This window comes from Bufo gargarizans, chromosome 2 (genome assembly GCF_014858855.1).
Source record: "Bufo gargarizans isolate SCDJY-AF-19 chromosome 2, ASM1485885v1, whole genome shotgun sequence".
Classification (NCBI taxonomy): Eukaryota; Metazoa; Chordata; class Amphibia; order Anura; family Bufonidae; genus Bufo; species Bufo gargarizans.
In genome coordinates this window covers 311,827,210-311,839,065 of record NC_058081.1, presented here as the reverse complement: position 1 = coordinate 311,839,065, position 11,856 = coordinate 311,827,210, and the positions used below count along the sequence as shown (strand labels likewise).

The 11,856-nt window shown below is 43.1% G+C and overlaps 1 pseudogene; it reads right to left on the bottom strand.

The window, feature by feature from the left end:
- Positions 1-347: 347 nt before the first annotated feature.
- LOC122925860 lies at positions 348-9,396 on the bottom strand (annotated as a pseudogene).
- Positions 9,397-11,856: the final 2,460 nt, after the last annotated feature.

Below are 11,856 nucleotides of genomic sequence, written 5' to 3'. Positions count from 1 at the left end.
CAACCTTTCTAAAGCCGTGACCCCTTAATACAGTTTCTCATGTTGTGGTGACCCCCAACCATTACATTTCTTTCCTTGCTACGTCATAACTAATTTTGCTACTGTTATGAATTGTAATGTAAATATCTGATATGCAGGATGTATTTTTATTGCTACAAATTGAACATAATTAAAGCAGAGTAATTAATCACAAAGACAAAATGTTATATATTGTCAAATATTCATTTCTAATTACAAATAAATGAAATTTTGTATTGACGCATGGTGTAGCATGGGTAACATACTTAATATAACAACAGTAAACAACATCGCTACATTTTGCAACAGTATGCATAAAACAGCCAAAGTTAGTGCGAAGGTTGAGATTGCTTCCTTCTCACCCGATCAGAAATTCTTGGGGCAGTCTTTGCAAGAGCACACCGAAGATCATCTTCTACAACAAGTCTACTTCTGTATTTAGACTTGATAACCAACAAGCTGGAAAACCCTGTTTCACATAGATAAGTTGTTGGAAATGGAAGAAGAAGGCGCAACACAGTCTCAGACAGAACAGGATATGACTGCAAATGCTTGATCCAGAATTTTGTAACTGGCATTGTAGAGAAATCAGTTCTCGCTGCATCGTTGTTAATAAGTTCAATGAACTCCTCTTGTGCTGTCTCAGGAACAGCTTCAACTTTGACTGTGAATGGGCTTCTGGCCAGAGCAAATGGGGTGTCCGGTAGATTTGGAAAGTACAATGAAATTTCATCTTCAAGCATATGCAAGTGTTCTTTCACAGAAATTATCATTGTAATTCTTTTGTCTGGTTCAATGCCATGTTCCTCAAAGAAAGAAGCTAAGGTAGGCAACATGTAAATATTATTGTTATCCATTTTTTTTTTGCCAAAGCTGAAGTTTCATTTGGAATGATCGAACCTTTTCAGACAAATCAAGGCACGTTGCATTTGGTCCTTGCAGTGATAAATTTAACTCATTCAAGATGACAAAGATGTCAACCAAGTAAGCTATTTTCTGCAGTTCACTTTTATCGCTGAAAAGTGCCTCAAACTGTGGTTTTGCCTTCTGATTAAAAAACATTCTGAGTTCATCACGAAGATCAAAAACATGTTTTAAAACTTTTCCTCTTGATAACCATCTCACTTCAGTATGAAATAACAAAGCATTGTGTGTCGCATCCAACTCGTTGCAGAGTTGCGAAAACAGTCGACTGTTTAAACTCCTCGTCTTTACAAAATTGACACAAATTATGACGCTTTTCATAACTTCCTGTAAATTTTGTGGCAGCGTCTTCGTTGCTAATATTTGCCTATGAATCATACAGTGAGTTCCAATGACTTTTGGTGACTCATTCAGTACCAAACATTGAAATCCAGATCGACATCCTAGCATAGCTGGAGCACCATCAGTACAAACACCACAAACCTTTTCCCAAGAGATCTGATGCTCTTTCAGAAATGATCCAACTTTGTCAAAATCATCATGTGCAGTAGTTGTCGTTTCAAGAGGTTTGCAAAAAAGAAACTCATCTTTAAAGTCGCCGTCATTAATATACCTCACAAAAACCAGTAACTGTGAACAGTTTGCCACGTCTGTAGATTCATCAAGCTGGATACTAAATATTGGAAGTGGAGCAGATTTAATTTCCTGTACTACCTGACTAAGAATATCAGCCGACATGTCATCTAATTGTCTGCGAACAGTATCGTTAGATAAGGAAATTGCATTCAATTTCGTAACATATTCGTCTCCGATCATAACTCGAACAATGTCTTTGGCCGCTGGCAACAGTAAATCCTCACTGATGGTGTGAGGTTTCATAGCTCTGGCAATTCTACGTGCCACCAAATATGAAGCTTCAACGGCTGCTACAATTGTTTGTAATACTTGCCACCAGTGTCAAGTCTGGCTTTTTTGAGTGCATCAGCTTTGCTTCTAAAATAGTTGGTATCCCTGCTGGCAAAGCTCGGATGCTTGCTATCAAAATGGCGTTTTAGTTTGTTTGGCTTCATAGATTCAGCTGATAGAACTTCACAACAAATAACACATTGTGGTTTCTCAATCCCTACTGTAATTATTGAGGTAAAACCATACTGTAAAAAATCCTCACTATATTTTCTTATTTTAGGGTTCTTCTCTACACGATCCATTGTCATGGGATGGTTTGTTATCTAAATGAAAATAATATATGACAATAGCTGATGAACAATAATTCAAGTGTTGCCCTGTCTTACCTCCAATGCCTTTAACACAGCAGCTGTTTTCTACAATACCTGCTCTCTGCAGATGTGTGACCAGTCTGCATAAATGCAATGGCGCCAACCCCAGTGTCGGACTGGAACTCCCGTGGCCCACCTGGAGAATTGGGTCTGATGACCCACCAAAAACACGCACAGACACCAATACACCAAATGTTAATTCAAATACACAAGTATTCATTCATAACCACAGAACTTTAGCATAAATACAAAATATTTGTAAACCAAATAAATAACTTTAAAATAAATAATAAACAACAAATACCCCCTAAAAAATAAATCAGTGGTGCGCACAGTACCCCTCGAATAAATAACTCAGTGGTGCTCACAGTACCCCCCCCCCCCCCCAAAAAAAAGAAAAAATCAGTGGTGCTCAGGGTACCCCTCAAATAAATAAATCAGTGGTGCTTCAAGTCCCCCCAAATAAATAAATCAGAAGTGCTCAGGGTCCCCCAAATAAATAAATCAGCGGGGCTTCAGGTCTCCCCCAAATAAATAAATCAGCGGTGCTCAGGGTACCCCAAATAAATAAATCAGCGGTGCTTCAGGTCCCCCCTCCCCCAAATAAATAAATCAATGGTGCTCAGGGTCCCCCAAATAAATAAATCAGAAGTGCTCAGGGTCCCCCAAATAAATAAATCAGCGGTGCTTCAGGTCTGCTTAAATAAATAAATCAGAAGTGCTCAGGGTCCCCCAAATAAATAAATCAGCGGTGCTTCATGTCTCCCCAAATAAATTAAGCCTTGCTCAGCCAAATAATTAAAATAAAATTAGCCAGGCTCAGCCAGGCTCAATTAAATCATTGGTGGCAGTGGTGCTCAGTGGCGGTGTCATTAACGAAAAAACTCGGACCTCAGCAGACAGGCGGCCCGACTTACCCGTCCAGACGTCAGGCTCCTTCAAGCACAGGCAGTGATAGGACATCACTTCCTGTGCGCGAGGATAAGGGGCCGCTGCCGTTGTGCGGGCGACCCACAATAGGAGGCCTCAGGCGACCCCCCGGAAAGGGCCGATCGACCCCCAAAGGGGTCGCGACCCCTAGGTTGAGAACCGCTGGTCTAAAAGATCACTAAACCCCTAGATGAATACTTTAGGGGTGTAGTTTTCAAAATAGGCTCATTTATGGGGGTTTCTATCATTTTGGCAGCTCAACGCCATTACAAATGTGCAATGGGACCTAAAACATTTTTGTGTTCTGAAAACCAAATTACACTTTTGTGTAAAAAATTAAAAAAAATGTTTTCGTCTGCTTAGCATTAATTTCTGCAAAAAAGTAGGGGTTCTAAAAGATCACTAAACCCCTAGATGAATAATTTAGGGAGTCTAGTTTTCAAAATGGGGTCATTTATGGATGTTTTCTATTGTTTTGGCAGCTCAACACTATTACAAGAGTGCAATGGGGCTTAAAACATTTTCAAACAAATTTTGTGTTCTGAAAGCCACTGGGTGCTCCTTTATGTTTGGGCCCTGCCATTTGTCAAGACATAAGATTAGGGCCACAATGGGGGTATTTCTGAAGACAGGAGAAATGGGGTGATACATTTTGGGGTGTACATTTTCATTTTCATGTGCTTCGTAGGAAAAAAAAACTGTCTTTAAATTGATACTTTTGTGTAAAAAATGAAAATCGAATTTCTTTTCACCTTAGCATTAATTTCTTTAAAAGACTAGGGGTAAAAAAACCTCATTACACCCATAGATGAATACGTAAGGGGTCTAGTTTTCAAAATGGGGTCACTTTTGGGGGGGTTCTATTATTCTGACACTTATAAGCCTCTGCAAACTTGGCTTGTTGCAGGAAAAAAATCTGTACATACATTTTTTTTACATTTATGTTAAAATGGTAAGTCTCCTAAATAAATAAAAAAGTTAAAGTCTTTTGTAAGTGCAGCCAAAATAAAGTAAAGATGTGGAAATATATTTCTGATAAAAATACCTCTGCTAAAGTGATACATGTCAGATTTCCAAAATCTGGCTTGGTCATTAAGGCCCAAACAGGCTTGGTCACTAAGGGGTTAACTCGTGATACTCTAACTGGACTATAATAACCAGGCGCGCTGGAGGATGCCGAGCCTGATTTATGATGAGGTGCAGCATCTGGCAGATTATGCACCTGAATTGAAATCTACCCCAGAAAAATGGCGTGGCACGGTTGGTGGAGAAACTGCATTTTATATTTTGGTATCTTTATGATAAATTTGCTCCTATATGTTTTAGATAACTCAGATTGTTTTAATTGTATTATATGCATTACCTCTTTAGAGACTACACTTCTAGCCGTCAAATCAAGAGTTTGACATAATACATGACCGGCAGAGTTTAATAGTATCTGCATCAAGGAGTGACAGCCGTGGATTGGGGAATCTGTTCTGTGGACTGCAAATTGTGGTCTGCAATGCACAGTCATCGGTCGTTTGCCCACCATCTGCAGACACAGACTCATTCACTTGAACAGGGCCACAATCTGCATCCAACGGTCCGCACCGCAAAAAAGTTATGAATGCACTACTGTTTTGCAATGTGGAGGCACGGACAGAAATCCCACGTAAGCACTCTCTAGTGCTTCCATGGTCTTCTGATCCGTGCATCTGTTCCGCACCGCACTGTATCTTCCGGATTGAAGACCCATTTAAGTGAAAGGGTTGTGTGCATGAGCCCTAATCGAAATTATTTTGACACAGGTATTACAAACAAGAAGCAGAGCATTGGAACACCAAGTATGATCACTTCTCACTACTAATTAAAGAACTGGTACATGGCATATCTGCATCTGGTGGGATATTACAGATACCTGATCAACTGATCAAACTGATAAGAAGTTAACTATAATGAATGTTTATGAGCTGTCAAGAGTTTAGAGATAAGGGCTACAGATCGAGTCATCAGAGCAGCTCCCTGACAGATTCAGTGTGAAGCAGAGAGCAGTAGTCTCTAGGTGCACTGAAACTGAAAGCTGTAGAGGAAAATAGGACCAAAACGAGCAAAATGCAAAAATGCCCCTAAAGGAGTCCTTTGCCTTTATGGACACATAGATGTCATGGATCTCATGAATATTAGAAAATAGTAATTTGCATTGCAAATCCACATGAAATGAATGCACAGTGCAAGTCAAAGGAGTTAAAATCAGCTCCAAAATCTGCATTGAAAATCCGCAGTGAAATCTGCCTCTAAATCCACACCAATGCATAACATTTGATTGCAGATTTATGTGCCGATTTTTACACATTTTATCCACATAAAAATTAGCGACATGTGAACTTAGCCTTAGTGTTCAGTTTTTAGTGATAACTACTAAAGGGCACGGCTCTGGACATTGCTTCTGAGTGTAGATTGAAAGACAATAGTAGTGCAGTACACTAGTCCTTCAGGGTGAGCGAATGTGAGGTCACGGGGGTCAGTTAACAGACCGAGGGTTGCTCTTAGTACTCACAGTTTGTAGTATACCCTGGGCAGGCGTACAGCAGTGATGAAGAGGCTGGCACGTAGATCCTCTGGGGCACTCTCTAAATATAGGGACCAGGCCGGGTGATTGGTGAAGTGCCCTGGGTGTTGAAGGTTTAGCGTGCCTGTGGCAAGATCCCTTACTGTTTGTGACGCCAGTGCCAGTAACGGTGGCACACCGATTGTTAGGAGGAATAATGGAGGTACACACGATTGTAGTGAACTAGAATTCTTCTTTACTGAACAGTTCAACTATGTACAAACTCCAGACAGTTCCATATGAAGACTATTTGGTAACAGGCAGGCTTTACAAAGATGGCAGGTAAAATCCTAGCAAGGTGACTCAGAGGGAAATAAAACTCACAGATCAGGCTGTATTCTCTGCAGAATCCTGTCTGGCTTTTTCCAAGGCCCGTATGCCTAATAGCTGGCTTTATCCTTGGGTAGGGAAACCTCCTCTGGTATAAATCCTTTTGCTGACAATAAACTTCTGCCCTTCAGCTTTCTACTTGGCTGGACAGGATTAGCACTGCTCTGTACTTTGCAAGATGTAGGATAACTTCAGGAGGAAACTTCTTCTCCTGGGCTAACCTCTGAGCTTCACTTGCTCAGGACTTCAGGCAGGCTAGACTGAACTACTTAGCCTCCTGGACTAGACTGAACTCCCCCTCTCCTGTCTGGGCCTAACTATATATACTAGGGGGTTCCCTAGCTCCCTCTACAGCTTAGGAGGAGAAACTACACCCCTAGCAGGCCTGGTACACAGGAATTAACATGGAATTATGCAGTCATACAATACAAAATACAATAGCAATCTCCCACAGGAGGTGGGGGGACAACATGACCCAATTGACCCTTAGTAGTGCCCACCTTTACGTAGTGGGACACTACAGTAGCGTCAGTGTAAAAGTGCACTGAGGAAATGGACAGACATTCTTTATAATTGTAGCTGGAACCTGGATTTTCATTTTTTTTTTAAGTGGCCTTGCAGGAAACACAGGTGTTGAATTCATCCTGATATCTCTCATTTTGGCTGGCAGCTGGTACAGGAGACAGGCTAATCTAAGAGGCTAATGTTCCTTTTCTCTTATTGCAGACAGAGCATAGGGGAAAGAACCCTTCATCAGCCAGTTGTCTCACAGCCAAGCAGAGGTTTGTCCCAAGACATACTAGAGCAGGATTCATCAACTCCAGTCATTCAGGTTCAACTCCTGCCAATCAGGTTTCCAGGATTTCCTTAGTTTTGAGCAGGTGATATAATTAGTGTCCAGGCATCAGTACTTGCCACAGGTATTCATTCTGTGGGATATTCTCAAATCATGACCGGCAGGTGGGCCCTGAGGACTGGAGTTGAGGAAACTTTACTAGAGGACAATTACTAATCGAGATATGACAAAATGGTGGTGTTTGCACCAGAAAATGTTATGTACCACATTTATTAACCTGTTTTACAACTTTTCTACCCTTTTTATGATTTGCCCAATAATGGGCTTAACGAAAACTAGTAGGCATGATTTAAAATGTGCTATTTCTACAAAATTCGGTAACAAAGTAAGATAATAGGTGGAGTAACGTTAGACTTAGCAGTCTGTAGGTGCTCCAGGTTTATCATCCAGCATCAGCCACTGATGCTGTTTGAAACTAAGTTCACGTCTAAGTTTACACCGTCTTACTTTTAGACATTATTAGCAAATGTGGGCCATTGTATATGGTAAAAATCTTTATGTATTTCATAGATTAGATGGCAATTTTTGGCAAAATATCAAGGAGGGGAGGAGATTGCGGATATTTTTTTTTATATCTATAATCCATGGACATGTGGTCCAAGAATATATACGTACTTAAAAACCTTAAGGATACATTGAAGACTTACACTATATGGACAAAAGTATTGGGACACCTACACATTACACCTACAGGAGCCTTTATTATATCCCTTTCTTAACCCATAGGTATTAATATGGAGTTGCCTTCTCCCCCCTGCCCAACTTCCACTCTTCTGGGAAGACTTTCTGCAGACTTTTCAGACACCGATGTTGGACAAGAGGGCTTGGCTTGCAGGATTACCGGCCGGTTATCCTGGATCCGGGCGGTACAGATTTCTCCTTTTCCATTCGCAAATTTTTGCTGAGCACACAGCACACTGATAGTCTTTTGAATGACTCTTTTAGAAGCAGGTAAAGCTGAAGGTATGGATTGGTTCAGTGCCTCAAGCATCTCGGAGTAACAATTTTTGAAGACATTAGTCCCTAAGATCACTGGGTGTCCCCCTTTATCCCCGGCTTGCACCACAATCACACCTTGCTGTGGTAAGGTGGCTTCTCCCACCTAAAGGGTAGGTTCCCAGTACCCATGAACTTTCAACGGCTTGCAGTTGCTAGCAATGATATCCAGCCAGGATTCTGGTGGCTGGGTGAGGAGACTTGAATTCCAGAATTTGTCAAAGGTGGGTCGTTGGATGGTGGTGACCTGAGACCCAGTATCCAGCAGGGCTTCAAAAGGTATCCCGTTAATGCATATGTTAATTTTTGGACGAGATCCTACGTATCTGGGCATCCAATTTGGATCCTTTGGACCTACTGTTCTACCTCCCGAGGGGCGGTCCTCAGCCTCGAGGGTGGCCCGTTTAACTGCCAACACGTTGTCTCGGTATGGTTATATTTTTTACAATAGGTGCAGACAGGCTGCTTGCGGTTCTTAGACTGGTAATTCGGTCGTCCATCGGGATCTTTGGGGTAGACTTCTTTATATGCAGGCGGGAGGAGCCTTTGAGGTAGGGGGCCTTCGTCTTCCAATAACAATGGTCTCTCCCATTCCTCTATTTTCCTGCACACCTTCTCCAGGCTCTTAGTGAGATGGTTAACTTGCTCCATTAACGCCGCCACCACATCCATTACTGGAGCCTGGGTGGCTTGACTGGCTCCGGACGGTTTCACATCAATAATTTTTGGCTGGCAGACCTGTGGTTCAAGGGAGGCCACAGGTGGATTTTGACCCAGGATACTGATGGCCAGCACTTTAAAGTCCGAAAACGTACAATTAGCTGTCCTTTTTTTTTTTATATTTAACATTTTTTATAGATTTTTTGTCAACAAGTCAAAGAGACATGAAGAAAAATAATACCTCACAATACAAGGAGCTAGCTGTCCTTTTAAGTGCTCAGCATTTACACCCGCAATGAACTGTTCTCTCGGGGTCTGGTCCTGGTTCTCAGCCTCCCGGGGTCCACCTGGACCACGGCCCTCAGAGTCTCTTGCAGGGACAAAGCAAAATCATGGAGTGACTCACCGGGCTGTTGCTTCTTGCTGAAAAACCGCATCTTAACTTCTGACACCGTCCTGGCTTCAAACGTGGTGCCGAGGCGATCAAAGATCTGTTCCATGTTATTTTTATCAGAGCTGGGCCATGACATGACCTCCCTGCAGGCTGCCCCTTCTAACTGCGCTAAGAGAATCTCCATCTGTTGCTCAGCGGAGATAGGATAGAGCCGGAATAAGGCCAGGATCTGGTCTTTAAAGTCTTTAAATTTGTGGGCTTCCCCGGAATACCACGGTAACCAGAGGGCCCCAAAATAATATGGCATGGTCAGCGGCATCAGACTAGATGCTGCCGCAGCGGCGGGCGCCCTGTTCTCAGCTGCGTTAGTTACAGAATACTCGTTGGGGGCCACCTGCCCTGTTTCCTCAGATTCGGACATGGCGTGGTCTATAGATGCAAGTTCTGTAGGCAGACTCACGCTGGACTTCGCTCTCACAGGCCGTTGCTAAGGGTGACCATGGGGAGGGTATGGCCCTTTAAGGGGCGGCAGAGCAGGCCAAAATCCAAATTGGACGTGCTTCCCCCGAATCGAGTCCTTTATTACTAATGAGGGATCTCCCCCCAGACTCCCAGCAAGGATCGGAATCTTCCCGGCACTTGAACACAAAGGGGCCGGTTAATACAGAAGTTTTAATTACTCTGGTGATGCGCAGCCCAAGTCTCGCGAGGTACGTGATTACGACGTGCAGAGGTCCCACGCGCAGCGTCAGGAGGTAGGCGCAGCCTCTCTAAGCTTCAAGACTCGAGGTAGGCTGTACCTTCTTTGCAGGCAGGGCGGTGCCTTCTCTTCTTTTTCGCGCCAGGCGGAGACAACGATGGCGCAACGATAATTCCAGACAGCTTAGGCGGCCATCTTGAAACATAACGCTGTCGATTCAGTGACAGCAAGCGGTGGCACAGAAACCAGCAAACAGTCCGCAATGCACACTTTCACACCGCAATTTTCCACAGTTCTTTGGCCCCAAAATTTTCTGATAAACAGATAGGGCATCAATCACTTAGTAGGCAATTATGGCACACAGTTTAGATTCCACAATGGCGTAGAAATATTCACATCCTGTTCGTGATGCCAAAATATGCAGTACGCCAGTCCTTCAGGGTGAGCGAATGTGAGGTCACAGGGGTCAGTTAACAGACCAAGGGTTGCTCTTAGTACTCATAGTTTGTAGTATACCCTGGGCAGGCGTACAGCAGTGATGAAGAGGCTGGTACGTAGATCCTCTGGGGCACTCTCTAGATATAGGGACCAGGCCGGGTGATTGGTGAGGTGCCCTGGGTGTTGTAGGTTTAGCGTGCCTGTGGCAAGATCCCTTACAGTTTGTGACGCCAGTGCCAGTAACGGTGGCACACCGATTGTTAGGAGGAATAATGGAGATACACACGATTGTAGTGAACTAGAATTCTTCTTTACTGAACAGTTCAACTATGTACAAACTCCAGACAGTTCCATATGAAGACTATTTGGTAACAGGCAGGCTTTACAAAGATGGCAGGTAAAATCCTAGCAAGGTGACTCAGAGGGAAATAAAACTCACAGATCAGGCTGTATTTTCTGCAGAATCCTGTCTGGCTTTCTCCAAGGCCCGTATGCCTAATAGCTGGCTTTATCCTTGGGTAGGGAAACCTCCTCTGGTATAAATCCTTTTGCTGACAATAAACTTCTGCCCCTCAGCTTTCTACTTGGCTGGATAGGATTAGCACTGCTCTGTACTTTGCAAGATGCAGGATAACTTCAGGAGGAAACTTCTTCTCCTGGACTAACCTCTGAGCTTCACTTGCTTAGGACTTCAGGCAGGCTAGACTGAACTACTTAGCCTCCTGGACTAGACTTAACTCCCCCTCTCCTGTCTGGACCTAACTATATATACTAGGGGGTTCCCTAGCTCCCTCTACAGCTTAGGAGGATAAACTACACCCCTAGCAGGCCTGGTAAACAGGAATTAACATGGAATTATGCAGTCATACAATACAAAATACAATAGCAATCTCCCACAGGAGGTGGGGGGGGGGGGAACAACATGACCCAATTGACCTTTAGTAGTACCTACCTTTACGTAGTGGGACACTACTGTAGCGTCAGTGTAAAAGTGTTAGCACTGAGGAAATGGACAGACATTCTTTATAATTGTAGCTGGAACCTGGATTTTCAAGTTTTTTTTAAGTGGCCTTGCAGGAAACACAGGTGTTGAATTCATCCTGATATCTCTCATTTTGGCTGGCAGCTGGTACAGGAGACAGGCTAATCTAAGAGGCTAATGTTCCTTTTCTCTTATAGCAGACAGAGCATTGGGGAAAGAACCCTTCTTCAGCCAGTTGTCTCACAGCCAAGCACAGGATTGTCCCAAGACATACTAGAGCAGGATTCATCAACTCCAGTCATTCAGGCCCAACTCCTGCCAATCAGGTTTCCAGTATTTCCTTAGTTTTGAGTAGGTGATATAATTAGTGTCCAGGCATCAGTACTTGCCACAGGTATTCATTCTGTGGGATATTCTCAAATCATGACCGGCAGGTGGGCCCTGAGGACTGGAGTTGAGGAAACTTTACCAGAGGACATTTACTAATCAAGATATGACAAAATGGTGGTGTTTGCACCAAAAAATGTTATGCACCACATTTATTAACCTGTTTTACAACTTTTCTACCCTTTTTATGACTTGCCCAATAATGGGCTTAACGAAAACTAGTAGGCATGATTTAAAATGTGCTATTTCTACAAAATTCTGTAACAAAGTAAGATAATAGGTGGAGTAACGTTAGACTAAGCAGTCTATAGGTGCTCCAGGTTTATCATCCAGCATCAGCCACTGATGCTGTTTGAAACTAAGTTCACGTCTAA